A 26,716-nucleotide genomic window follows, 5' to 3' on the forward strand; every position below is an offset into this window, starting at 1 on the left:
ATATTAATTTTTTCACTAACCTTCTCAGAATTCTTCCGATGACACTCCTGTAACATCATATTACAACATACATATAGAGTTTGTTCGAAAATGTGCATATTTAGCCACAAAAAAACGTGGTTATACAATGAGAATAGTAGCAAAACTGGCCTGAAAATGTCGGGCGCTATCTTTGAGAGTGATCTAGTCTAATCGATAGCTAATCATAAACTTGACTAAAAAATACAGGGTTGACAGGAATCGAAAGACAAATTAGTTCTTAATGCAATCGCTGACTTACATTTCTAAAATTATCCTTACTGTGCAATACCGGGTCCGCCAAAGCGAAGCTACACATAACAAAATGGCGATATATGCGTTTAAAATTTTTCAACAGAACAGCGATTTATCATCATAAATAGTTCTTACTTTGAGCTGTTCTTCCATCAGAATCTTTGGCAATGTATCCTTTCTCCGGTCTAATCGTCTTTTGGTCGAAAGATGTCCTCTTGTCCCGTCGAAATGGCCAATAACGTTCGGTATGTACAGGAAACGTGCCCAGCTCATGGAAGAGCGTCACAAATAAATGCCTCAAAATCGCACTAAACGGATATAAATTGCTATAAAAGGGTTTAAATTAACTACCTTATGATGTTTTTAACACCTATAACAAGTAAAAACATGACCGGCGATATATTACTGGCTAAACCAAGGCTTGGAAAGGGGTCGGTCCGACGCCCTTCATGCGCCCAGCGCAGGATCCAAAAGAAAGCTACTTCCGGTCTTTTGTGTTTTATACAGGCCCTGATTGCGCAATCGACTCCATTCAAATTGTCACCACTTACTGACATCTAGAGGAAGGTGTAGGCAGTGTTTGTATCCTCATAGCATTCACAGGGACATTAAAACTGACCTGGGACCAGAGGCCAAGATTTCTGAAATCTCACTCCCTGTCAGGAAAAGTGCTGTAGATAGAGTTCTGTTCCACTCAGAGACATAATTCCAACGGTTATAGAAACTAGAGAGTGTTTTCTATGTACAGGAAACGTGCCCAGCTCATGGAAGAGCGTCACAAATAAATGCCTCAAAATCGCACTAAACGGATATAAATTGCTATAAAAGGGTTTAAATTAACTACCTTATGATGTTTTTAACACCTATAACAAGTAAAAACATGACCGGCGATATATTACTGGCTAAACCAAGGCTTGGAAAGGGGTCGGTCCGACGCCCTTCATGCGCCCAGCGCAGGATCCAAAAGAAAGCTACTTCCGGTCTTTTGTGTTTTATACAGGCCCTGATTGCGCAATCGACTCCATTCAAATTGTCACCACTTACTGACATCTAGAGGAAGGTGTAGGCAGTGTTTGTATCCTCATAGCATTCACAGGGACATTAAAACTGACCTGGGACCAGAGGCCAAGATTTCTGAAATCTCACTCCCTGTCAGGAAAAGTGCTGTAGATAGAGTTCTGTTCCACTCAGAGACATAATTCCAACGGTTATAGAAACTAGAGAGTGTTTTCTATCCAATAATAACAATAATATGCATATTGTACGAGCAAGAATTGACTACTAGGCAGTTTAATTTGGCAATGTCAAAAAAATAAAAGTGCTAACAGCACCCCCTATTGACAAATTAAGCGGGTTAAAATCTTCCTAGAAGTCACAGAGGGTGCACAGAGGGATATGTCAAAATCCTGAATTTTGGCACTTTAGCAAGCAAGTCTTTATTCATATTTATTGAATTATTCATGTGGTCTGTATTAAAGGGCACTTCATTTAATTCAGGCTTTTAAAATTCAATATTGGTGCACAATTTCTACCTAAAATATCAAAGGGATGCAAAAGGTACTCATTTGGTGGAATGACCATTCTACCTATTAGCTCTCTGTTTTGGGTTTTTCTCTAAAACATGCATGATGCACCCAGAAAGCTGACTATCTTACTCTTTCATCTTTGCTTAAATTGTATGTGAAAACATTACCTGCATGCTGCATTAAGTGTAAGTACCCACCGTAAAGGTGACTGTATATACAGTTGAAGTCGGAAGTTTACATACACTAAGTTGACTGTGCCTTTAAAACTTCTTATGGATCAAATCCCGTTAGCGGGATCGATTTGACAACATCCGGTGAAATGGCAGAGCGCGAAATTCAAAATAAATTATTAGAAATATTTAAGTTTCATACATTCACAAGTGCAATACACCAAATTAAGCTTAACTTCTTGTTAATCTAGCCACCATGTCAGATTTCAAAAATGCTTTACGGCGAAAGGAAACCATGCGATTATCTGAGGACAGCACCCCATCAAACAAACACATGACAATCATATTTCAACCCGCCAGGCGTGACACAAAACTCAGAAATAACGATATAATTCATGCCTTACCTTTGAAGAGCTTCTTCTTTTGGTACTCCAATATGTCCCATAAACATCACAAATGGTCCTTTTGTTCGATTAATTCCGTCGTTATATCCCCAAAATGTCCATTTATTTGGCGCGTTTGATTCAGAAAAACACCGGTTCCAACTCGCCCAGCATGACTACAAAATTACTAATAAGTTACCTGTAAACTTTGTCAAAACATTTCAAACAACTTTCCTAATCCAACGTTAAGTATTTTAAAACGTAAATAATCGATCAAATTTAAGACGGGATAAACTGCATTCAATAGCAGATTAAATGAAAGTGGAGCGAGCTTCAGGTCCCGCGCCCCAAATAAAAGAGTACACTTGGCTATACACCCAGAAAGGAAATGCCTACTTCTTTATTTCTCAAAAGAAAAACATCAACTAATTTCTAAAGACTGTGGACATCTAGTGGACACTATAGGAACTGCAAGCATATTTCTATTAAGAATAGGAAACCAATGGAAAACAGGTTGACCTAAAAAAAGAAATTCCCTGGATGGTTTGTGCTCGGGGTCATTGAAAAGAGAGTGACCTAAAAATATAAAAAATCTGAATGGTTTGTCCTCGGGGTTTCGCCTGCCAAATCAGTTCTGTTATACTCACAGACATTATTCAAACAGTTTTAGAAACTTCAGATTGTTTTCTATAGTAATAATATGCAGCTTCTGGGCCTGAGTAGCAGACAGTTTACTTTGGGCACACTTTTCATCCGGACGTGAAAATACCGCCTCCTATCCCAGAGAGGTTTTAAACAGCTTGGATAATTCCCGAAAATTATGTCATGGCTTTAGAAGCTTATGATAGGCTAATTGACATAATTTGAGTCAATTGGAGGTGTACCTGTGGATGTATTTCAAGGCCTACCTTCAAACTCAGTGCCTCTTTGCTTGACATGATGGGAAAATCTAGAGAAATCAGCCAAGACCTCAGAAGAAAAATTGTAGACCTCTACAAGTCTGGTTCATCCTTGGGAGCAATTTCCAAACGCCTGAAGGTACTACGTTCATCTGTACAAACAATAGTATGCAAGTATAAATACCATGGGACCACGCAGCCGGCATACCGCTCAGGATGGAGACCCATTCTGTCTCCTAGAGATGAACGTACTTTGGTACGAAAAGTGCAAATCAATCCCAGAACAACAGAAAATGACCTTGTGAAGATGCTGGAGGAAACAGGTACAAAAGTATCTATATCCACAGTAAAACGAATTCCTATATCAACATAACCTGAAAGGCCGCTCAGCAAGGAAGAAGCCACTGCTCCAAAACCGCCATAAAAAGCCAGACTACGGTTTGCAACTGCACATGAGGACAAAGATCGTACTTTTTGGAGAAATGTCCTCTGGTATGATGAAACAAAAATAGAACTGTTTGGCCATAATGACCATTGTTATGTTTGGAGGAAAAGGGGAGAGTCTTGCAAGCCAAAGAACACCATCCCAACCGTGAAGCACGTGGGTGGCAGCATCATGTTGTGGGGGTGCTTTGCTGCAGGAGGGACCAGTGCACTTCACAAAATAGATGGCATCTAGAGGTAGGAAAATGATGTGGATATATTGAAGCAACATCTCATGACATCAGTCAGGAAGTTAGAGTTTGGTCGCAAATGGGTCTTCTAAATGAACAATGACCCCAAGCATACTTCCAAAGTTGTGGAAAATGGCTTAAGGACAAGAAAGTAAAGGTATTGCAGTGGCCATCACAAAGCCCTGACCTCAATCCCATAGAAAATGTGTGGGCAGAACTGAAAAAGCGTGTGTGAGCAAGGGGGCCTACAAACCTGACTCAGTTACACCAGCTCTGTTAGGAGGAATGGGCCAAAATTCACCCAACTTATTGTGGGAAGCTTGTGGAAGGCTACCCGAAACGTTTGACCCAAGTTAAACAATTTAAAGGCAGTGCTACCAAATACTAATTGAGTGTATGTAAACTTCTGACCCACTGGGAATGTGATGAAAGAAATAAAAGCTGAAAGAAATAATTCTCTCTACTATTATTCTGACATTTCACATTCTTAAAATAAAGTGGTGATCCTAACTGACCTAAGACAGGGAATTTTTACTACTATTAAATGTCAGGAATTGTGAAAAACTGAGTTTAAATGTATTTGGCTAAGGTGTATGTACACTTCCGACTTCAACTGTATCTGGAAGCTTCACATTTCACACTAGAATTAATAAAGTCTTCTCTGCCTGGTTGTCACGTGTGCTCCCTCTCTGGACTCTAGTTCACCAGGCTGCTCGTTATGATATTAAAATGGCGCCGGAGGAAATGGCAGCAGTTTTACGGGCGCCCAACCAATTGCTATTTTTTGTTATTATGTGCTTTTTTTGCGTTATTTGTAACTTATTTTGTACATAATGTTTCTGCCACCGCCTCTTACAGCAAAAAAATAGCTTCTGGATATCAGGACAGCGATCACTCACCTTGGATTAGACAAAGATTTTTTCTTCAACAAGCAGGACGCACAGGACATTCTCAGAACACCCGACAAGGCCAACATCCCAGTTATTTGCAAGAGGAAGAGATGCAGGTACAGAGGACACAGAGCGGGGTGCCTCATAAGGATCCGCAGAAGGCGAGTGGAAAAGCTGCCATTACCGTCAATATTACTCGCCAACGTGCAATCATTGGACAATAAACCAGCCGCGAGCTGCCCAGTGACATCTGCATACCAGACGAGCTAAATCACTTCTATGCTCGCTTCGAGGCAAGCAACACTGAGGCATGCATGAGAGCATCAGCTGTTCCGGACAACTGTGTGATCACGCTCTCCGTAGCCGACGTGAGTAAGCTTTAAACAGGTCAACATTCACAAGGCTGTGGGGCCAGACGGATTACCAGGACGTGTGCTCCGGGCATGTGCTGACCAACTGGCAGGTGTCTTCACTGACATTTTCAACGTCCCTGATTGAGTTTGTAATACCAACATGTTTCAAGCAGGACACCATAGTCCCTGTGCCCAAGAACACGAAGGCAACCTGCCTAAATGACTACAGACCCGTAGCACTCACGTCTGTAGCCATGAAGTGCTTTGAAAGGCTGGTAATGGCTCACATCAACACCATTATCTCAGAAACCCTAGACCCACTCCAATTTGCATACCGCCAAAACAGATCCACAGATGATGCAATCTCTATTGCACTCCACACTGCCCTTTCCCACCTGGACAAAAGGAACACCTACGTATGTGAGAATGCTATTCATTGACTACAGCTCAGTATTCAACACCATAGTACCCTCAAAGCTCATCACTCAGCTAAGGATCCTGGGACTAAACACCTCCCTCTGCAACTGGATCCTGGACTTCCTGACGGGCCACCCCCAGGTGGTGAGGGTAGGTAGCAACACATCTGCCACGCTGATCCTCAACACTGGAGCCCCTCAGGGGTGCGTGCTCAGTCCCCTCCTGGACTTGGTTACGTTGAGGGATAGGTTGTTATTCTGGCACCACCCGGCCAGGTCTCTGACCTCCTCCCTATAGGCTGTCTCAGGGAGTTCACCCACGACTGCATGGCCAGGCACGACTCCAACACCATCATTCATTTTGCAGACGACACAACAGTGGTAGGCCTGATCACCGACAATGACGAGACAGCCTATAGGGAGGAGGTCAGAGACCTGGCCGGGTGGTGCCAGAATAACAACCTATCCCTCAACGTAACCAAGACTAAGGAGATGATTGTGGACTACAGGAAAAGGAGGACCGAGCACTCCCCCATTCACATCGACGGGGCTGTAGTGGAGCAGGTTGAGAGCTTCAAGTTCCTTGGTGTCCACATCACCAACAAACTAGAATGGTCCAAACACACCAAGACAGTCGTGAAGAGGGCACGACAAAGCCTATTCCCCCTCAGGAAACTAAAAAGATTTGGCATGAAAAAAAGATTTGGCATCCTCAAAAGGTTCTACAGCTGCAACATCGAGAGCATCCTGACTGGTTGCATCAATGCCTGGTATGGCAATTGCTCGGCCTCCGACCGCAAGGCACTACAGCGGGTAGTGCGTACGGCCCAGTACATCACTGGGGCTAAGCTGCCTGCCATCCAGGACCTCTACACCAGGCGGTGTCAGAGGAAGGCCCTAAAAATTGTCAAAGACCTCAGCCACCCCAGTCATAGACTGTTCTCTCTACTACCACATGGCAAGCAGTACCGGAGTGCCAAGTCTAGGACAAAAAGTATTCTCAACAGTTTTTACTCCCAAGCCATAAGACTCCTGAACAGGTAATGAAATGGCTACCCGGACTATTTGCATTGTGTGCCAGCCCCTCCCCAACCCCTCTTTTACGCTGCTGCTACTCTGAGTTTATCATATATGCATAGTCACTTTAACCATATCTACATGTACATCAATCAGTCAGCCCGACTAACCGGCGCCTGTATATAGCCTCGCTACTGTTATAGCCTCGCTACTGTATATAGCCTCACTACTGTTATTTTTCACTGTCTTTTTTACTGTTGTTTTTTTTCTTTGCTTACCTATTGTTCACCTAATACCTTTTTTGCACTGTTGGTTAGAGCCTGTAAGTAAGCATTTCACTGTAAAGTCTACACCTGTTGTATTCGGCGCACGTGACAAACTTTGATTTGATTTGGAGCACTCCTGTCACCATCGTTATGTGCACCTGCGCATCATCAGACTCACCTAGACTCCATCACTTCCCTGAGTACCTTCCCTATATTTGTCACTCCCTTTGGTTCCTTCTCCAGGCGTCATTGTTTCTGTTCCTGTGTCAGTTCTGTGCGTTGTTCGTGTTTCTTATTTTTGTATTATGTTTATTTATTAAAACACTCACTCCCTGAACTTGCTTCCCGACTCTCAGCGCACATCGTTACACTGGTAGAGTGCCCTCAATGGCATTTCATTGGATATTCATCGTCCTATGAAGGAATGTGTCTCCCAATCACTCTTATCTAGTATTTTGTCTTAGGGGCATCCAGTCCCCCACTTCCAAAACAAAGCCTACATATGACTTGAATCCCATGTTGCTGAAATAAGGGTCTGAGCTGAACGTTACGGGCTGATAACATGCTGCAGACTCCCTTTCCCTCCATCCCCTTCTCAGCCCTGCACTCTGATTGGTTGAGAGCAGATCCAGCACTTTCATGCTGGAACTGCGGATGTCGTTACCTTGTATCCAGACTCCCGTGCTCCCTCCCCCTTTTCCCATTACGTCCGATTTATTTTGGGTTGTTAGGAGCTGGCGGAGTGCGGCTCGATTGGGTCCATATGAGGATGGTGCTGAGAGTTCATCTGAAACAATGAAACAATTTTCAGTAAGCTCATTATCTGGCCAAACAACCGAAAATACACAATTTCCTACTCTGCTGTTCATAAAAGTGAGAAATGGTGAAAACCTGGAAAAGCTTTTTTATAATTGTTAGCCATTGACATGTTGAACACAAGACCTTAGCTCGGTCTCTCCGTCTTTCTCCCTCTCTCATTTATTTTCCAAGGTAAAGAATGCAGGGAGGAAAAGTAGTGTGTTGGATAGCTTTAAGCCATATTCCACCAAGTTCACGTTCTCCTCCTTGATGTGGCCCTGGATGCGAATTCAATATACAAATATTTGCCAGGTAGTTTGTCTCTCTTTAGGATTCGCTCTACCTGAACTGAGATGCCACTTAGAGCCACACTTAGACAGCCCACTGGACAAGGTCCCCTTTCATCCCATTCTGGGACCCGGACCTGCACTTCCCCGGCAGTTAGGGTTGTCTGGACACTTGGCTTGACGGACATACTGCCTCTGAGTGACTGTGAAAGGCTACATCCCAAACGGCATCTTATTCCCTTTCCCTTTTTGTGCACTACTTTTGAGCAGGGTCCATAAGGCTCTGTTCAAAAGTAGTGCACTATATAGGTAATGGGGTGCCCTTTTGGATGCATCCAAAGTATTCTCTTGCTGGGGAAATGCCTGCATGATAGATGCAGGGGCTGGAACAACAGCTGAGCTGAGGCAGGACTTGGCACGGTGTCCAGGACTGTTTCAGTTTTCTCATATCTGGGATCTTTGTTATTTTTTTAACAATATTATCCAAACTCCTCTACTCAGCATTTAAAATACCAATTTTTCCCTGGTCCTTTTTCTTTTCCCTTTTTTGTATTTATTTCCACTCCTGTCTTTCTGGCAGGGCAGACTGCAAGATTATAACTGTAACTCAATCTCCTCTGGTGGGGAGGGCGGGTGGCCACGGGGGCCATTGCAGACCATGCGTGGGTGGGTGGGGGGTGGCGTCTGGAAGGCAGAAAAAGGGGTGTTCAAAGTACATCTCTCAGCCAATGAGCTTCTCTGTTCACCTAAAGACAATGACACTCCCTTTCAGAGGATTTCCTTTGTTTATCTACTTGAGGATACATTTCTCTTCTTGTGTTTAGAAAGTGAAGGTGAGTAGGGTGGCAGGTAGCCTAGTGGTTGGAGCGTTAGAGTAGTAACCGATAGGTCACGTCACTGCTTCAAATACCTGAGTCGACAAGGTGAAGAATCTGTCAATGTGCCCTTGAGCAAGCCACGTAACCCTAATTTGTTCCAGCGGCACCGTACTACTATGGCTGACCTTGTAAACAACACATTTCACTGCACCTATGTGACAATAAAACATGTATTTTTTTATTAGAGACAACTGCTGCATCCTTCATGGAACAGGTGTCACTTGTTACATCACTCTGGAAATATGAAAATAGCTGGACAATTGAATGAACTCAGACAACGCACACAAAAACAACTATACATACCAGAAAACAACGCATTGTTTGACTGCACTCCAGAATATATTTTTACTGAAACGCTCGCTTCACTTAAATTAGCTGATCTAAAATGGCCACCTATTCATCTGTTAAAAGGGACCTAACCCCCATCTCCCCAGACCGTCTTTCATCCTGCTTTCTGACCCTCCCATATGTACCGCTAATCTCTCCCTTGTGTCTCTGAAATGTCAGTGTGGAGGAGCGAGCATGTACTTGCTCGCTATGGATTTCCCATGGAATGCACATTTTCGGTTCAGCCTGTGTTGCGTGTTGTGATAGGCAGTGATTATGTAGTATTTATTTGTTCTACTGGGTGTGGGAACCGAGCCTATTGGTACACTACCATTGTGACTGAGGCTGCTTTCTGGTTCAGCTCAGCAGGGGTGATTCTCTGCTGGGGGAAGTAGTGCCTCACGCTGTTCTCACTAGACTTGGAGATTACATCTCCAATTAACAAATATAGGAACTAGATCCAGCTCAAGGTGTATTGTAATTAAGAGGAAACTATGCATAAAAAGGGAAAAACCTCTTTGGCACACAAGAGGGAACATCCCTAACAAACCGGACACAGACAGAACCACCTTGTTTGTATAGATGGGTTGTGTGCCAATAGGATACTTGGAGGAGAGAAAATAGGATACAGTAATAAAAAAAAAATTATGAATTAAAATGTCAGTTAAATTCGCCTATCGGATAGGATTAAATGCATAGAAATAGAATGAATGGAATTGACAGATCATTCTATTTATATGCATTTAATCCTATCCAATAGGCGAAATCCAGATAGATTACTTTTGTAAAACTGGGACCAGTTAATCATAACCCCAATACTTGAATGAATATATTAGAATTGTGTGTGAACGCTTTAATACAAATCAACAACATGCATATTAATACATAGCAACATGCATATTTTGTATGTGTGTGTTGCAGCCAGAGATAGAGGTCCAGCGAGAGTGTCCAAGGTGTTAAAAATCCTATCAGCCTTTGGAATGAATGGTGGAGGTTTGGTGGTGGAGGGTGAGGGAAGAAGAGAGGGAGAGGGAGGGAGCCTCGTCTGCAAGACAATTCCCCCGACGTGAGCCATTCACAGACACAGGAAATGCTTGGCCTCACACCCTGAGAAACGTCCACAGCAGCCCATTTGTGTTCAAGGTGTAATTGGGAGTAATTAGGAACTGGCAGAAAGGAGGGCCTGTACATGCCTTACTTTCCCCTGCCTGCCTGGCTTCATGCTCCCCTCACCTCGCCTGCCTGGCTGGTTGCTCCCTGGAGCCAAGATATTTACAGCAAATATACGGCCTCTAAACATGAAGCAGGGAAAACTTTGTTTTTAACCCTTAGGTTGATATGGCTTCTGAAAATATTGGCTAAAATGAAATCCAAAAATGTTGTTTGTTTGTTGGTGTGTTGTCTTGACTGCTTACATGATGTACTTGTTTGGAGTTCCCTACGGCACTCCTATGCCACAAATGCTTAGCCATTCTATAGTAAACCCATGGTCGGCTGTTTACGTGAACCCCATGGCAGCAAGCTGGCTAAACATGGTCCAATTTCACAAATTGGAAACATGTAACCACATTATCTGTGAGATGCTTTTGATTGGACATGTGAAAGGAGTTTAAGAAAATACTGTTTGACCCACAGTGGATGCTCCTTCAGTGACCTCTTGCCCTGACCTGAGTCTTCAATCCCTCCTTTGTGCTGGTCCACGGTGGACCAGAGAAGCTCTGATTCACTGAGGACAACCTCAGGTGGCATGACAGAGGGAGCACCAAAATGCATTACCTTCCACTATATCATCTCCTGGAAATGTGCTTTTCCTGTATGGAGAACAAAGACATAAAACACGGCTTGACATGAATTGACCAACCAGCTGCTTCCTTTCACCACCCTGTGCTAGGAATGCACTTTTTCCTCTGGGCAGTTCATTCACAACCCGCATTGTATGGCTGCTTAGGGAAAGTCAAGGCTGTTAGCCATTAATGTGATGTGGGATAGTGGGGGGATGGAGTAGGGAGGTGGGAGGTAAGTTGAGTGTGGAGAAAGGGGAGAGGGGAACGGGGAGAGGGAGAGGAGAAAGGGGTGGAATAAGGGGAGATGGGATCTTGAAGCAGTGAGAGAAGGGAAAGGGGAGAGAGAGTGGATCTTGACGAGGTGTCGGGGGGGAGGAGAAGAGATAGGCGTGAGGAGGAGGGAAGGAATCTTGAAGAGGGGAGAGGGAAATGGCAACGGAAGAGGGGTAGTGATCACTCAGGAGATCTAGGGTTCTGACCTCTGACCTGCTGGGAGAGAGCAGGATGCCACCATGGTGAACCTGTGAGGGCCTAGGCATTTAAGATCCTGGGACACAGCCTTTCTCTATGATGAATGGGATGCTAGCATGTACACGAATTGCCCTGTAATAATGACACAGACACAGCATATAACCAAGCAGCACAGAGTGAGCCTGCTAAGAACAGAGAGAGAGGGGGAGAGGGGGGCAGAGAGAGAGAGCAAGAGATACAGCAGGGGATTAGGGAGGGAAAAGGGATGGGTGGAGGGAGGGAGGATGGAAGGGAGAGATGGATTTACAACCTAGAGAGAGCGATGCTGGTGTTTTCTCCCCACTCGGCTGACCCCGGAGCCTCTGTGAGGGCAGGATTCCAGAGGCCCCTCAGCAGCAGGCAGCTCAGCCCCAACAGACAGACAGACAAGCATCCAGAAGGGTCTGTTAGTCATCTTTCTCCCCCTCCTCTCCTTCTGTCTCTCTGAGCTCAGAGCAGCTCCAAGCCCTGGGGACTGTTTACACGTAGTACTCTTTGCTCTTTACATAGGCTAAAAATAGATGTTTAGTTCACAGGCTGATTCATCCAGAATGCCAGCATCCCTTTTTATAGCCATGGCATGACACAGCATGGTAGATCTCTCTTCTTTGCTTTTTTCCCTCCCCCCAAAAACAACCCATCCCTCTGTCTTTGAGGAAACATATGTATTAGATTAGTCCGGTGGAAGGCACGGGTCACACTCCTGTCAGTACTTGAAATACGATTATATATGAGTTAACGTGATTACAGCGGCACTGTGATTGAAAGGTGAATGCAGGCTTGTGATGTGGCCCTGCTCCCTTGTTCCGCTGCTGGAATTCCACAGGTAAAGGATCATTAATGGAAGCCTCTTCAGTAGATGGAGACAGGCGGTGGACTGGGCGGCCATGACGGGGCAGGAGCGGGGCAGGAGCAGGGCAGGAGGATCTAGGTTGAGCCAGAGCACCCTCCTCACCTCTTCCTCAGTGTTATAATGGGACGCTGCCAAGAACCAGTTTGGGGAGAGTGGGGTATGTTGAACCATTTTTTACATTAACCATCATTCCGTCAAGGGAAATATAGTATTCTTTCTAACAAAGATATCTACATATATTTCAGGATGTTGTGTATCCCTGGAAATAATCAGAATTCAATTCATGTAAACATTACAGTTTTGAAAACACAAAACTTGTCCAAAAAAAGTGGTCTCTTGGCACAATTTACCCCGGGTATGGTAAATTAAGCAGCCTACAAATATCTGTACTGAATTAAATTTTACCACTATCTTTGTAATACCATGTCGATCTTTATTTCCTCCCCAAAAATTCAGCACAATCACAATCGCGTTTAGCCTTTTAATAATTTTAAGCAACTTTTAACAAAGGCTTAACGCCTAACAAACACTTTGTAGTTTTTAAAACACTTTAAACATAGGCCAGACACTGTTGTTACCTCATATCCCAGAGATAATGCCTTGCATTATGCCTGGGAAGAAAACACTTACATTTGTTCAACTTCCCATTGGCTCAACTATAACTTACCCCAAGGCAAACATTTGTACTATATTAGCCCACACAGCTACAAGGATCCACTTTCATGCTAGGTTTAGGCCCTCATATTGAAGCTTATTGAGACTACAACTGATGTATAGAACAATCTTAAAATGATCTACTTTAGTTTAGAACCAAGCATCATGAAACTTCTAACACAATACATTTGTCTTTTGGACCTAACTTGCTTACCACTTTTTTCATGTGGTTTCTTCCTTCAAATACAACAGGTGTAGTAGACCTTACAGTGAAATGCTTACTTACAAGCCCTTAACCAACAATGCTTTAAGAAGTTTTAAGAAAAATAAGTGTTAAGTAAAAAATAGATAAGTAAAAAATAGAAAATAAAACTAACAAATAATTAAACGGCAGCAGTAAAATAACAATAGCGAGGCTATATACAGGGTGTACCGGTACAGAGTCAATGTGCGGGGACACCGGTTAGTCGAGGTAATTGAGGTAATATGTACATGTAGGTAGAGTTAAAGTGACTATGCATAGATAATAAACAGAGAGTAGCAGCAGCGTAAAAGAGGGGTCTGGGTAGCCCTTTGATTAGCTGTTCAGGAGTCTTATGGCTTGGGGTAGAAGCTGTTAAGAAGCCTTTTGGACCTAGACTTGGCGCTCCGGTACCGCTCGCCGTGCGGTGGCAGAGAGAACAGTCTATGACTAGGGTGGCCGGAGTCTTTGACAATGTTTAGGGCCTTCCTCTGACACCGCCTGGTATAGAGGTCCTGGATGGCAGGAAACTTGGCCCCAGTCATGTACCCTCTGTAGTGCCTTGCGGTCAGAGGCCGAGCAGTTGCCGTACAAGGCAGTGATGCAACCAGTCAGGATGCTCTCGATGGTGCAGCTGTAGAACTTTTTGAGGATCTCAGTACCCATGCCAAATCTTTTCAGCCTCCTGAGGGGGAATAGGCTTTGTCATGCCCTCTTCACGACTGTCTTGGTGTGTTTGGACCATGTTAGTTTGTTGGTGATGTGGACACCACGGAACTTGAAGCTCTCATCCTGCTCCACTACAGCCCCGTCGATGAGAATGGGGGCGTGCTCGGTCCTCCTTTTCCTGTAGTCCACAATCATCTCCTTTGTCTTTATCGTCATGAAATAATGACCTCTTCCTGAATATTTAGGACAAATTATACATGTTGTGTATGGTTTCCTAAAAACAAGAGTGTCTCAACTTTCCCCTTTGGCTCAACTTACCCATTCTCCCCTATCATCCTGCCAGTCCCTGTCCCTCAACCTCAAGACACAGGCATTTGATCGAATAAAAACAAATAGAGTTGTCAGTGGGCCAATCAAACTAATTATGCCCATTTTTGGTAAATTATGAATGCCAGTTAGTGTTTTCCCAAGGTGAGGGGAGAAATTGTGAAGCATCCAGATAGTGATTGAAATGGTTCCAAGTCAATCAACACAGACCCAATGACACCAGAGTCACTTCTTAACAGAGCCATGCAGGAGATCAGATCATCCCCCATTTACAAATCTGATTCAGTAAACTGGCATCTCTACTATTCTCCCTTATAGTGAAAATTCTCGTGACACATATCAGTTCTCCCGGGAAAACAACTGTATGTTTTTGTAGATGATCAGTACTGTAGCATCTTCATTGATAGATTGTGTTGCATTTAAAACCTCTCCGACATTGGATCCGGTTCTGATGCCTGTTCTTGTGTGAGATACTGATACTGCACCATGATGAACTCTGTCTCTGTATTGTTTCATGGCTGGTCTGCTAAGCATGCTGTGCTGAACTGTCAGCCTGGTTGCTGAGTGTCTGCTCATAGAGAGGACTGCATGAACCCAGCATGATCAGCATGCCATAGAACTGAGCTATGTTGGACTCATTGTGAAAGGCAGCCTGGGAGCTGGGCTGAATGCCTTTTTGTCATGGCTGAGACAGGTGTGAGGAGACCCTATCCACCTCTGCCTACACCGCCTCCATGTTCTGTAGTATCTTGATGAAGCAATGCAAAGAGAATGTTCCCAGGAAAAAAGAGGTAGAGAAAACAGTACTGCTTCCCTGTGAATGTAGGTATCCTTTGATAAATATCTACTGACACTTGGCAGGGGACCAAAGACAACACATCCCTCTGGGCCACAGAAAATTATTCAGGCCCGGTAGGTAATAATGGGACAGTGATAGTGTGTGTGTGTGTGTGTGCGTGCGTGCGTGCGTGCGTGCGTGCGTGCGTGCGTGCGTGCGTGGCCTCAGTCTGTGATCAATGTTTGATGTTTTTATAGTGTGCAGCAAGAACTGTAGAGGTGCATTTCATGTGCGTGGCATTGCACTTCAAGGCATTTGTTCATCTGCAGTTTTGCATTTAACTTTTTCGTTGGTGGAGGGAATAGTCTTATTAATAGAAAATATACTGAATAGAACCCCATTCTCATACATAAGATAAAAGGGTACCGTCATTGAATCATTGAAGACTTTGTGTTTGCAGAGTGACAAAACAAACCAAAAGCATACACATACATACACAGCAGTTTTTTTTGTGAAGGTTAAAGATTTTCTTATCAAAATGGCATCTCAGAAGACAGTAGGTGGCAGAGAGGAAATGCAGGCAGCAGGGAGGATTGTTTGACTCTCTGCTCTGCTCCGGCCTACAGATTACATCCGCTATTGTTGCAGTTAGCCCCTTGCTGTTGTGACTGAAGTACAGGCAGCAATCACCCCACCTGAATGCTCTCTTCATCGTTCACACAACAGCATTCCAACCATAACGACCTGTCCTCCCCTGGAAATGAACCCAAGTCACAGGCCTGGCTGGGGACACACAAATCGATTCACTCACTTTGCGGAAGAGCTCTTTACTTTATTTGTAGATACAGTGCCTTCAGAAAGTATTCAGACCCCTTGACTTTTTCCACATTTTGGTACGTTACGGCCTTATTCTAAAATTTAATAAATAAAACAATTTCCTCAGCAATATACGCACAGTACTCCATAATGACAGTGAAAACAGGTTTTTAGAAATTTTTGCAAACTTATTGCAAACAAAAAACTGAAATACCTTATTTATATACATATTCAGACCATTTTCTATGAGACACAAAATTGAGCTCAGGTGCATCCTGTTTCCATTGATCATCCTTGAGATGTTTCTACAACTTGATAGGAGTCCACCTGTGGGGAATTCAATTGATTGGACATGATTTGGAAAGGCACACATCTGTCTATATATGGTCCCACATTTATTTATTTATATATACACCACCGTTCAAAAGTTTGGGGTCACTTAGAAATGTCCTTGTTTTTCATGAAAACAAACATGAAATGAGTTGCAAAATGAATAGGAAATATAGTCAAGACGTTGACAAGGTTATAAATAATGATTTTTTATTGAAATAATAATTGTGTCCTTCAAACTTTGCTTTCGTCAAAGAATCCTCCATTTGCAGAAATTACAGCCTTACAGACCTTTCGCATTCTAGTTGTCAATTTGTTGACGTAATCTGAAGAGATTTCACCCCATGCTTCCTGAAGCACCTCCCACAAGTTGGATTGGCTTGATGGGCACTTTTTACGTACCATACGGTCAAGCTGCTCCCACAACAGCTTAATAGGGTTGAGATCCGGTGACTGTGCTGGCCACTCCATTATAGACAGAATACCAGCTGACTGCTTCTTCCCTAAATAGTTCTGGCATAGTTTGGAGCTGTGCTTTGGGTCATTGTACTGTTGTAAGAGGAAATTGGCTCCAATTAAGCGCCTTCCACAGGGTATGGCATGGCGTTGCAAAATGGAGTGATAGCCTTCCTTCTTCAATATCCCTTTTACCCTGTACACATCTCCCACTTTACCACCACCAAAGCACCCCCAGACCATCACGTTGCCTCCACCATGCTCGACAGATGGCGTCAAAAACTCCTCCAGCATCATTCTTTTTTTTCTTTGTCTCATGAATGTTCTTCTTTGTGATCCTAACACCTGAAACTTAGATTTGTCTGTCCATAACACTTTTTTTCCAATCTTCCTCTGTCCAGTGTCTGTATTCTTTTGCCCGTCTTAATCTTTACTTTTTATTGGCCAGTCTGAGATACTTTGAGTCCTGTGATGATCCATGGCATGAAGCATCCAGTGATGATCCATGGCACGAAGCCTCCAGTGATGATCCATGGCACGAAGCCTCCAGTGATGATCCAGGGCAAGAAGCCTCCAGTGATGATCCATGGCACGAAGCCTCCAGTGATGATCCATGGCACGAAGCCTACAGTAATGATCCATGGCACGAAGCCTCCAGTGATGATCCATGGCAAGAAGCCTCCAGTGATGATCCATGGCACAAAGCCTCCAGTGATGATCCATGGCACGAAGCCTCCAGTGATGATCCATGGCAAGAAGCCTCCAGTGATGATCCTCCAGCAACGCCCTCTAGTCCGGAGCCTCCAGCAACGCCCTCTAGTCCGGAGCCTCCAGCGACGCCCTCTAGTCCGGAGCCTCCAGCGACGCCCTCTAGTCCGGAGCCTCCAGCGTCGCCCTCTAGTCCGGAGCCTCCAACGACGCCCTCTAGTCCGGAGCCTCCAACGACGCCCTCTAGTCCGGAGCCTCCAGCAACACCCTCTAGTCCGGAGCCTCCAGCGACGGGCTTCAGTCCGGAGCCTCCAGCAACACCCTCTAGTCCGGAGCCTCCAGCGACGGGCTTCAGTCCGGAGCAGCCAGAGTCTCCCTCCTGTCCGGAGCAGCCAGAGTCTCCCTCCTATCCGGAGCAGCCAGAGTCTCCCTCCTGTCCGGAGCAGCCAGAGTCTCCCTCCTGTCCGGGGCCCGCTGCGAGGGTCCCCAGTCCGGGGTCAAGACTAAGGTGGAGCGGGGTCCACATCCCGCACCACCGCGGATAGATGCCCACCCAGACCCTCCCCTATAGGTTTAGGTTTTGCGGCCGGAGTCCGCACCTTTGGGGGGGGGGGGGGGGACTTGCCAAACTCAGGTGGAAAAAAGAGCTACCTAAGTATGGTTCCCAATCAGAGACAACGATAGACAGCTGTCCCTGATTGAGAACCATACCCTGCCAAAACATAGAAATAGAAAATCATAGAAACACAAAACATAGAATGCCCACCCCAACTCACGCCCTGACCAAACCAAAATAGAGACATAAAAAGCATCTCTAAGGTCAGGGCGTGACAGAGTAGTACACAGCGTTGTACGAGATCTTCAGTTTCTTACAATTTCTCGCATGGAATAGCCTTCATTTCTCAGAACAAGAATAGACTGACGAGTTTCAGAAGAACTTTCTTTGGTTCTGGCCATTTTGAGCCTGTAATCGAACCCAAAAATGCTGACGCTCCAGATACTAAACTAGTCTAAAGAAGGCCAGTTTTATTGCTTCTTTAATCAAAACAACAGTTTTCAGCTGTGCTAACATAATTGCAAAAGGGTTTTCTAATGATCAATTAGCCTTTTAAAATGATCTCCAATCCAAAATTAAATCTAGAGTCAGCTTCCTATTTTGCAACAAAGCCTTCTTGACTCATGCTTCTAAACATACCCTTGTAAAACTGACTATCCTACCGATCCTTGACTTCGGCGATGTCATTTACAAAATAGCCTCCAACACTCTGCTCAGCAAATTGGATGTAGTCTATCACAGTGCCATCCGTTTTGTCACCAAAGCCCCATATACTACTCACCCCTGCGACCTGTATGCTCTCGTTGGCTGGCCCTGGGCCTTCGCCAAACTCACTGGCTCTAGATCATCTATAAGTCTTTGCTAGGTAAAGCCCCGCCTTATTACGGCTCACTGGTCACCATAGCAACACCCAACCGTAGCATGCGCTCCAGCAGGTATATTTCACTGGTCATCCCCAAAGCCAACTCCTACTTTGGCAGCCTTTCCTTACAGTTCTCTGCTGCCAATGACTGGAACGAATTGCAAAAATCACTGAACCTGGAGTCTTTTTCTCCCTCACTAACTTTAAGCATCAGCTGTCAGAGCAGCTTATCGATCACTGCACTTGTACACAGCCCATCTGTAAATAGCCCACCCAACTATCTCATCCCATATTGTTATTTAGTTTTGCTCTTTTGCACCCCAGTATCTCTACTTGCACATCATCAACTGCACATCTATCACTCCAGTGTTAATGCTACATTTGAATTATTACATTTGAATTATTGCCTTACTTCCCTAATCTTACTACATTTGCACACACTGTATATATATTTTTCCATTGTGTTATTGACTGTGAGTTTGTTTATCCCATGTGTAACTCTGTGTTGTTGTTTTTGTCGCTTTATCGTGGTCAGGTCGCAGTTGTAAATGAGAACTTGTTCTCAACTGGACTACCTGGTTAAATAAAATAAAAAAAATAAATAAAATAAAAAAAAATAGCTAACACAACGTGCCATTGGAACACAGGAGTGATGGTTGCTGATTTTGGGCCTCTGTACGCCTATGCAGATATTCAATCAAAAATCTGCCATTTCCAGCTACAATAGTCATTTACAACAACAAGTGTATACACACTAAAGGTCATACGTTTTAGAACACCTACTCATTCAAGGGATTTTCTTTATTTTTATTATTTTCTACATTGTAGAATAATAGTGAAGACATCAAAAATAGTAAATAACACATTTGGAATCATGTAGTAACCAAAAAATTGTTAAACAAATCAAAATATGTTTTATATTTGAGATTCTTCAAAAAGCCACCCTTTGCCTTGATGACTGCTTTGGACACTCTTGGCATTCTCTAAACCAGCCTCATGAGGTAGTCACCTGGAATGCATTTTCAACAGGTGTGCCTTCTTAAAAGTTAATTTGTGGAATTTATTTCCTTCTTAATGCATTTGAGCCAATCAGTTGTGTTGTGACAAGGTAGGGGGGTATACAGAAGATATCCCTATTTGGTAAAAGACCATGTCCATATTATGGCAAGAACAGCTCACATAAGCAAAGAGAAACGACAGTCCATCACTGCTTTAAGACAAGAAGGTCAGTCAATATGGAACATTTCAAGAACTTTGAAGGTTTTTGCAAGTGCAGTCGCAAAAACTGTCAAGCGCTATGATGAAATTGGCTCTCGTGAGGACTGCCACAGGAATAGAAGACCCAGAGTTACCTCTGCTGCAGAGGATAAGTTCATTAGAGTTTCCAGACACAGAAATTGCAGCCCAAATAAATGCTTCACAAAGTTCAAGTAACAGACACATCTCAACATCAACTGTTCGGAGGAGACTGCGTGAATCAGACCTTCATGGTCGAATTGCTGCATAGAAACCACTACTAAAGGACACTAATAATAATAAGAGACTTGCTTGGGCCAAGAAACACAAGCAATGGACATTAGACCGGTGGAAATTTGTCCTTTGGTCTGGAGTCCAAATTGGAGATTTTTGTTCCAACCGCCGTGTCTTTGTGAGAGACGTGTGGGTGAACGGATGATCTCCGCATGTGTATTTCCCACCGTAAAGCATGGAGGAGGAGGTGTGATGGTGTGTGGGTGCTTTGCTGGTGACACTGTCACTGATTCATTTAGAATTCAAGACACACTTAACCAGCACAGCTACCACAGCATTCTGCAGCGATACGCCATCCCATTTGGTTTGGGTTTAGTGGAACGATTATTTGTTTTTCAACAGGACAATGATCCACCACACCTCCAGGCTGTGTAAGGGCTATTTGACCAAGAAGGAGAGTGATGGAGTGCTGCATCAGATGACCTGGCCTCCACAATCCCCCGACCTCAACCAAATTGAGATGGTTTAGGATGAGTTGGACCGCAGAGTGAAGGAAAAGCAGCCAAAAAGTGCTCATCATATGTGGGAACTCCTTCAAGACTGTTGGAAAAGCATTCCAGGTGAAGCTGGTTGAGAGAATGCCAAGAGTGTGCAAAGCTGTCATCAAGGCAAAGGGTGGCTATTTGAAGAATCTTAAATATAAAATATATTACATGATTCCACATGTGTTATTTCATAGTTTTGATGTCTTCACTATTATTCAACAATGTACAAAATAGTACAAATAAAGAAAAACTCTTGAATGAGTAGGTGTTCTAAAACGTTTGACCGGTAGTGTATATATGCATATACAGTTGAAGTCGGAAGTTTACATACACTTAGGTTGGAGTCATTAAAACTTGTTTTTCAACCACTCCACAAATTTCTTGTTAACAAACTATAGTTTTGGCTAGTAGGTTAGGACATCAACTTTGTGCATGACACAAGTCATTTTTTTAACAATTGTTTACAGACATATTATTTCACTTATAATTCACTGTATCACAATTCCAGTGGGTCAGAAGTTTACATACACTAAATTGACTGTGCCTTTAAACAGCTTGGGAAATTCCAGAAAATTATGTCATGGTTTTAGAAGCTTTTGATAGGCTAATTGACATAATTTGAGTCAATTGGAGGTGTACTTGTGGATGTATTTCAAGACCTACCTTCAAACTCAGTGCTTGCTTGAGATGATGGGAAAATCAAAAGAAATCAGCCAAGACCTCAGAAAAAAATTGTAGACCTCTCCAAGTCTGGATCATCCTTGGGAGCAATTTTCAAACCCCTGAAGGTACCACGTTCATCTGTACAAACAATAGAACGCAAGTATAAACACCATGGGACCACGCAGCCATCATACCTGTAACGTCCTGACCAGAGTTATTATGTGTTTTGCTTGTTTAGTGTTGGTCAGGACGTGAACTGGGTGGGAATTCTATGTTGTGTGTCTAGTTTGTCTGTTTCTATGTCCAGCCTAATATGGTTCTCAATCAGAGGCAGATGGTAATCGTTGTCCCTGATTGAGAATCATATATAGGAGGCTTGTTTTGTGTTGGGATTTTGTGGGTATTTGTTTCCTGTCTCTGTGATTGTCTGCACCAGATAGGTCTGTCTCGGTTTTTGCACATTTGTTATTTTGTATTGTTGTTTGTAGTGTTTCACTTGTTCTTTATTAAACATGTTTAACACTAGCCGCGCTGCACTTTGGTCCTCTCCTTCACCCCTGGAAGAAAACCGTTACAATACCGCTCAGGAAGGAGACGTGTTCTGTCTCCTAGAGATGAACGTACTTTGGTGCGAAAAGTGCAAATCAATCCCAGAACAACAGAAAATGACCTTGTGAAGATGCTGGAGGAAACAGGTAAAAAAGTATCTATATCCACAGTAAAACGTGTCCTATATCGACATAACCTGAAAGGCCGCTCAGCAAGGAAGAAGCCATTGCTCCAAAACCGCCATAAAAAAGCCAGACTACGGTTTGCAACTGCACATGGGGACAAAGATCGTACTATTTGGAGAAATGTCCTCTGGTCTGATGAAACAAAAATAGAACTGTTTGGCCATATCGACCATCGCTATGTTTGGAGGAAAAAGGGAGAGTCTTGCAAGCCAAAGAACACCATCCCAACCGTGAAGCACGGGGGTGGCAGCATCATGTTGTGGGGGTGCTTTGCTGCAGGAGGGACTGGTGCACTTCACAAAATAGATGGCAACATGAGGATGGAAAATTATGTGGATATATTGAAGCAACATCTCAAGACATCAGTCAAGCAGTTAAAGCTTGGCCGCAAATGGGTCTTCCAAATGGACAATGACCCCAAGCATACCTCCAAAGTTGTGGCAAAATGGCTTAATGACAAGAAAGTAAAGGTATTGCAGTGGCCATCACAACGCCCTGACCTCAATCACATAGAAAATCTGTGGGCAGAACTGAAAAAGTGTGTGCGAGCAAGGAGGCCTACAAACCTGACTCAGTTACACCAGCTCTGTTAGGAGGAATGGGCCAAAATTCACCCAACTTATTGTGGGAAGCTTGTGGAAGACTACCCAAAACGTTTGACCCAAGTTAAACAATTTAAAGGCAATGCTACCAAATACTAATTGAGTGTATGTAAACTTCTGACCCACTGGGAATGTGATGAAAGAAATAAAAGCTGAAATAAATCACTCTCTCTACTATTATTCTGACATTTCACATTCTTAAAATAAAGTGGTGATCCTAACTGACCTAAGACAGGGATTTTTTCCCCAGATTAAATGTCAGGAATTGTGAAAAACTGAGTTTAAATGTATTTGGCTAAGGTGTATGTAAACTTCCGATTTCAACTGTACGTACATATTTTTTAAAACGTTTTACCCCTTTTTCTCCCCAATTGGTAGTTACAATCTTGTCCCATTGCTGCAAGTCCCATACGGACTTGGGAAAGGCAAAGGTCAAGAGCCATGCGTCCTCGCTTAACCCAGAAACCAGCCACACCAATGTGTTGGAGGAAACACCGTACAACTGGCGCCCGAAGTCAGCGTGCATGCGCCCGGCCAGCCACAAGGAGTTACTAGAGCACAAGGATATCCCGGCCGGCCAAACTCTCCCCTAACCAAGACAATGCTGGGCCAATTGTGCGCCGCCTCATGGGTCTTCATGGATCAAACCCGGGTCTGTAGTGACGCTTCTAGCACTGTGATGCAATGCCTTAGACAGCTGTGCCACTTGGGAGGCCCAAGGTCCTACAGTTGACATTGCATGTCAGAGCAAAAACCATGCCATGAGGTCAAAGAAACTTTCCGTAGAGCTACAAGACAGGATTGTGTCAAGGCACAAATCTGGGGAAGGGTACCAAAACATTTCTGTAGCATTGAAGGTCCCCAAGTACACAGTAGCCTCCATCATTCTTAAATGGAAGAAGTTTGGAACCACCAAGACTCTTCCTAGAGCTGTCCGTCCGGCCAAATTTAGCAATCGGGGGAAAAGGGCCTTGGTCAGGAAGGGGACCAAGAACCCGATGGTCACTCTGAGAGAGCTCGAGAGTTCCTCTTTGGAGATGGGAGAACCTTCCAGAAGGACAACCATCTCTGCAGCACTCCACCAATCAGGCCTTTATGGTAGAATGGCCAGATGGAAGACACTCCTCAGTAAAAGGCCAAAAGGCACTTAAAGACTCACAGACTGGTCTGATGAAACCAAGATTGAACTCTTTGGCCTGAATGCCAAGCATCACGTCTGGAGGAAACCTGGCACCATCCCTATGTTGAAGCATGGTGTTGGCAGCATCATGCTGTGGTGATGTTTTTCAGCGGCAGGAACTGGGAGACTAGTCAGGAACGAGAGAAAGATGAACAGAGCAAGGTACAGAGAGATCCTTGATGAAAACCTGCTCCAGAGTGCTGAGGACCTCCGACTGGGGCGAAGGTTCACCTTCCAACTGAACAACGACCCCAAGCACACAGCCAAGATACACAGCCAAGGAGTGGCTTTGGGATAAGTCTCTGAATGTCCTTGAGTGGCCAAGTCAGAGCCAGAATTTGAACCCAATCGAACATCTCTGGAGAGACCTGAAAATAGCTGTGCAGCAACGCTCCCCATCCAACCTGATAGAGCTTGAGAGGATCTGCTGAGAAGAATTTTAGAAACTCCCCAAATACAGGTGTGCTAAGCTTGTAGCGTCATACCACAGAAGACTCAAGGCTGTAATCGCTGCCAGTGGTGCTTCTACAAAGTACCTAGTAAAGGGTCTGAATACTTATGTAAATATGATATTTCTGTTTTTAATTTTTCAATAAATTAGCAAAAAATGTCTTAACCAATTTTTGCTTTGTCGTTATGGGGTATTGTGTGTAGATTGATGAGGAAAAAACGATTTAATCAATTTAAGAATAAGGCTGTAACCTAAAAAAATCTGGAAAAAGTCAAGGGGTGTGAATACTTTCCGAATGCACTGTAGTAGATCGATACCCCTTTTTCCTACTTAAATAAAGGTTAAATAAAAATGTTTTAAAAAATGATCATTGGATGTAGACCTATAATATACAACTTTATTGTGGGATATAGGTCTGTAGGGGCAGCAGGTAGCCTAGTGGTTAGAGCATTGGGGCAGTAACTGAAAGTTTGCTGGATCGAATTCCTGAGCTGACAAGGTACAAATCTGTCGTTCTGCCCCTGAACAAGGCAGTTAACCCACTGTTTCCCGGTAGGCTGTCATTGTAAATAAGAATATGTTCTTAACTGACTTGCCTAGTTAAATAAAGGTTAAGAAAAAAAAGTATAATATGGGATATACATATAGACTTCTGGCTGTTGCAGAATATTACTCTTTTTCTTTCTTTTTCTCTTTCTCTCTTTTTTCCCTCTATCTCTCTCAACTTCTCTCTCTCAGCTGTTCTTTTCTCGGCCAGGCTGACTGAGTTAGTGCCTGTGCTGTTACGGATTCGTTGTGCTGGTATGCGGCAGGAATCTTTGGATCAAGGTAATTTCACACTGTTCAGCATTTTCCCACGCTGTTAAGCTTCCCTTTACCTTTGTGCCACTTGGAGAACGAGATAGGGAGCGACACATGTTGCCATTAAACACACACAGCAGCTCTGCAGGCCACAGAGCTGATGTCACCAGCGGGTCAAAAGAACAACTTGAAAGATATTGTTTATAAATTACCATCTGACACTCCAGTTTTCCAAAAGGATTCGATTATTGCAGGCTGATCCAAGTGTGGGATGGTGCAGTGAATTGATTGGTAGTGCTGTAATTATGATGAAGGGAGTTTGATTTGTCATTGCAGAGGTCCAGAGTTTTGGGAGGGAGGCCAGGCTATGGGCCTCACGTTTGTCCTGATCAGATACAATGAAGATAAGAAGGTGTATTCTTATTATACTGAAGGAACGCAACATGCAACAAACGCAACATGCAAAATGTCCTCATTGTCCGGAGCCTCCAGCGACGGTCCCCAGTCCGGAGCAACCAGCGAAGGTCCCCAGTCCGGAGCCTCCAGCGAAGGTCCCCAGTCCGGAGCCTCCAGTGACGGTCCCCAGTCCGGGGCCCGCAACGAGGGTGCCCAGTCCGGGGTCCGCAGCGAGGGTGCCCAGTCCGGGGCCCGCAGCGAGGGTGCCCAGTCCGGGGCCCGCAGCGAGGGTGCCCAGTCCGGGGCCCGCAGCGAGGGTGCCCAGTCCGGGGCCCGCAGCGAGGGTCCCCGCACCAGTGGTGCCACCAAAGTGGGGTGAGCCAGTGGTGGAGCGGGGTCTACGTCCCGCACCTGAGCCGCCACCGCGGATAGATGCCCACCCAGACCCTCCCCTATAGGTTCAGGTTTTGCGGCCAGAGTCCGCACCTTTGGGAGGTGTACTGTCACGCCTTGACCTTAGAGAGCCTTTTTATGTCTCTATTTGGTTTGGTCAGGGTGTGATTTGGGGTGGGCATTCTGTGTTTTGTTTTCTATGATTTTGTGTTTCTATGTTTTGGCCGGGTATGTTTCTCAATCAGGGACAACTGTCTATCGTTGTCTCTGATTGGGAAACATACTTAGGTAGCCCTTTTTCCCTCCTTTCGTTGTGGGTAGTTGACTTTTGTTAGTGGCACTTAGCCCTGTAAGCTTCACGGTTGTTTTCATCGTTTGTTGTTTTTGTTGGCGTCATTTTAAAATAAAAGGAAAATGTACGCTCACCACGCTGCACTTTGGTCTTCTTCCAGCATCAGCCGTGACAACAGTTCTCATTGTCGGCGTGGACACGATGTTTGCAGAGCGCACAACCTAGGCTACACTTGTGAGAAACAAGTTTTGGTTTATTTTATTCCATTTACAAATTGTCCATTTATTAATTGCGTTTTCTTTGGAGTGCTCCTGTCAATGTTGAGTAAAGACGCGTACCTGATTACGCATAGAAGTAGGCCTAGGCTACCTGGCCTGGGCGCAAATGTAGGCTTATAAATGTACCATTTGGGGATCTGATAGTATTTCAGATTGTCTTAACTCACCACCACTAATGAGCTGTGGAGCTTCTCAAATAAAAAATTTCCT

The 26,716-nt window shown here is 44.2% G+C and overlaps 1 protein-coding gene across 2 annotated transcripts in view; it reads left to right on the forward strand.

The window, feature by feature from the left end:
- The window catches only part of LOC139584458 (G1/S-specific cyclin-D2-like), a 351,941-nt gene that overhangs the window by 280,187 nt on the left and 45,038 nt on the right, over positions 1 to 26,716 (forward strand). Inside the window, exon 1 of one of the 2 annotated variants that reach the window (XM_071416348.1) lies at positions 25,085 to 25,174. The exons of the other annotated variant lie outside the window; for it this stretch is intronic. The gene's annotated coding sequence lies outside the window, so the exon portion shown is untranslated. Of the gene's footprint in view, positions 1 to 25,084; positions 25,175 to 26,716 lie in introns of those variants that run through there. 2 annotated transcript variants of the gene reach the window in all.

The sequence above is a fragment of the Salvelinus alpinus genome, chromosome 9, assembly GCF_045679555.1.
Source record: "Salvelinus alpinus chromosome 9, SLU_Salpinus.1, whole genome shotgun sequence".
In the NCBI taxonomy this organism is placed as follows: domain Eukaryota; kingdom Metazoa; phylum Chordata; class Actinopteri; order Salmoniformes; family Salmonidae; genus Salvelinus; species Salvelinus alpinus.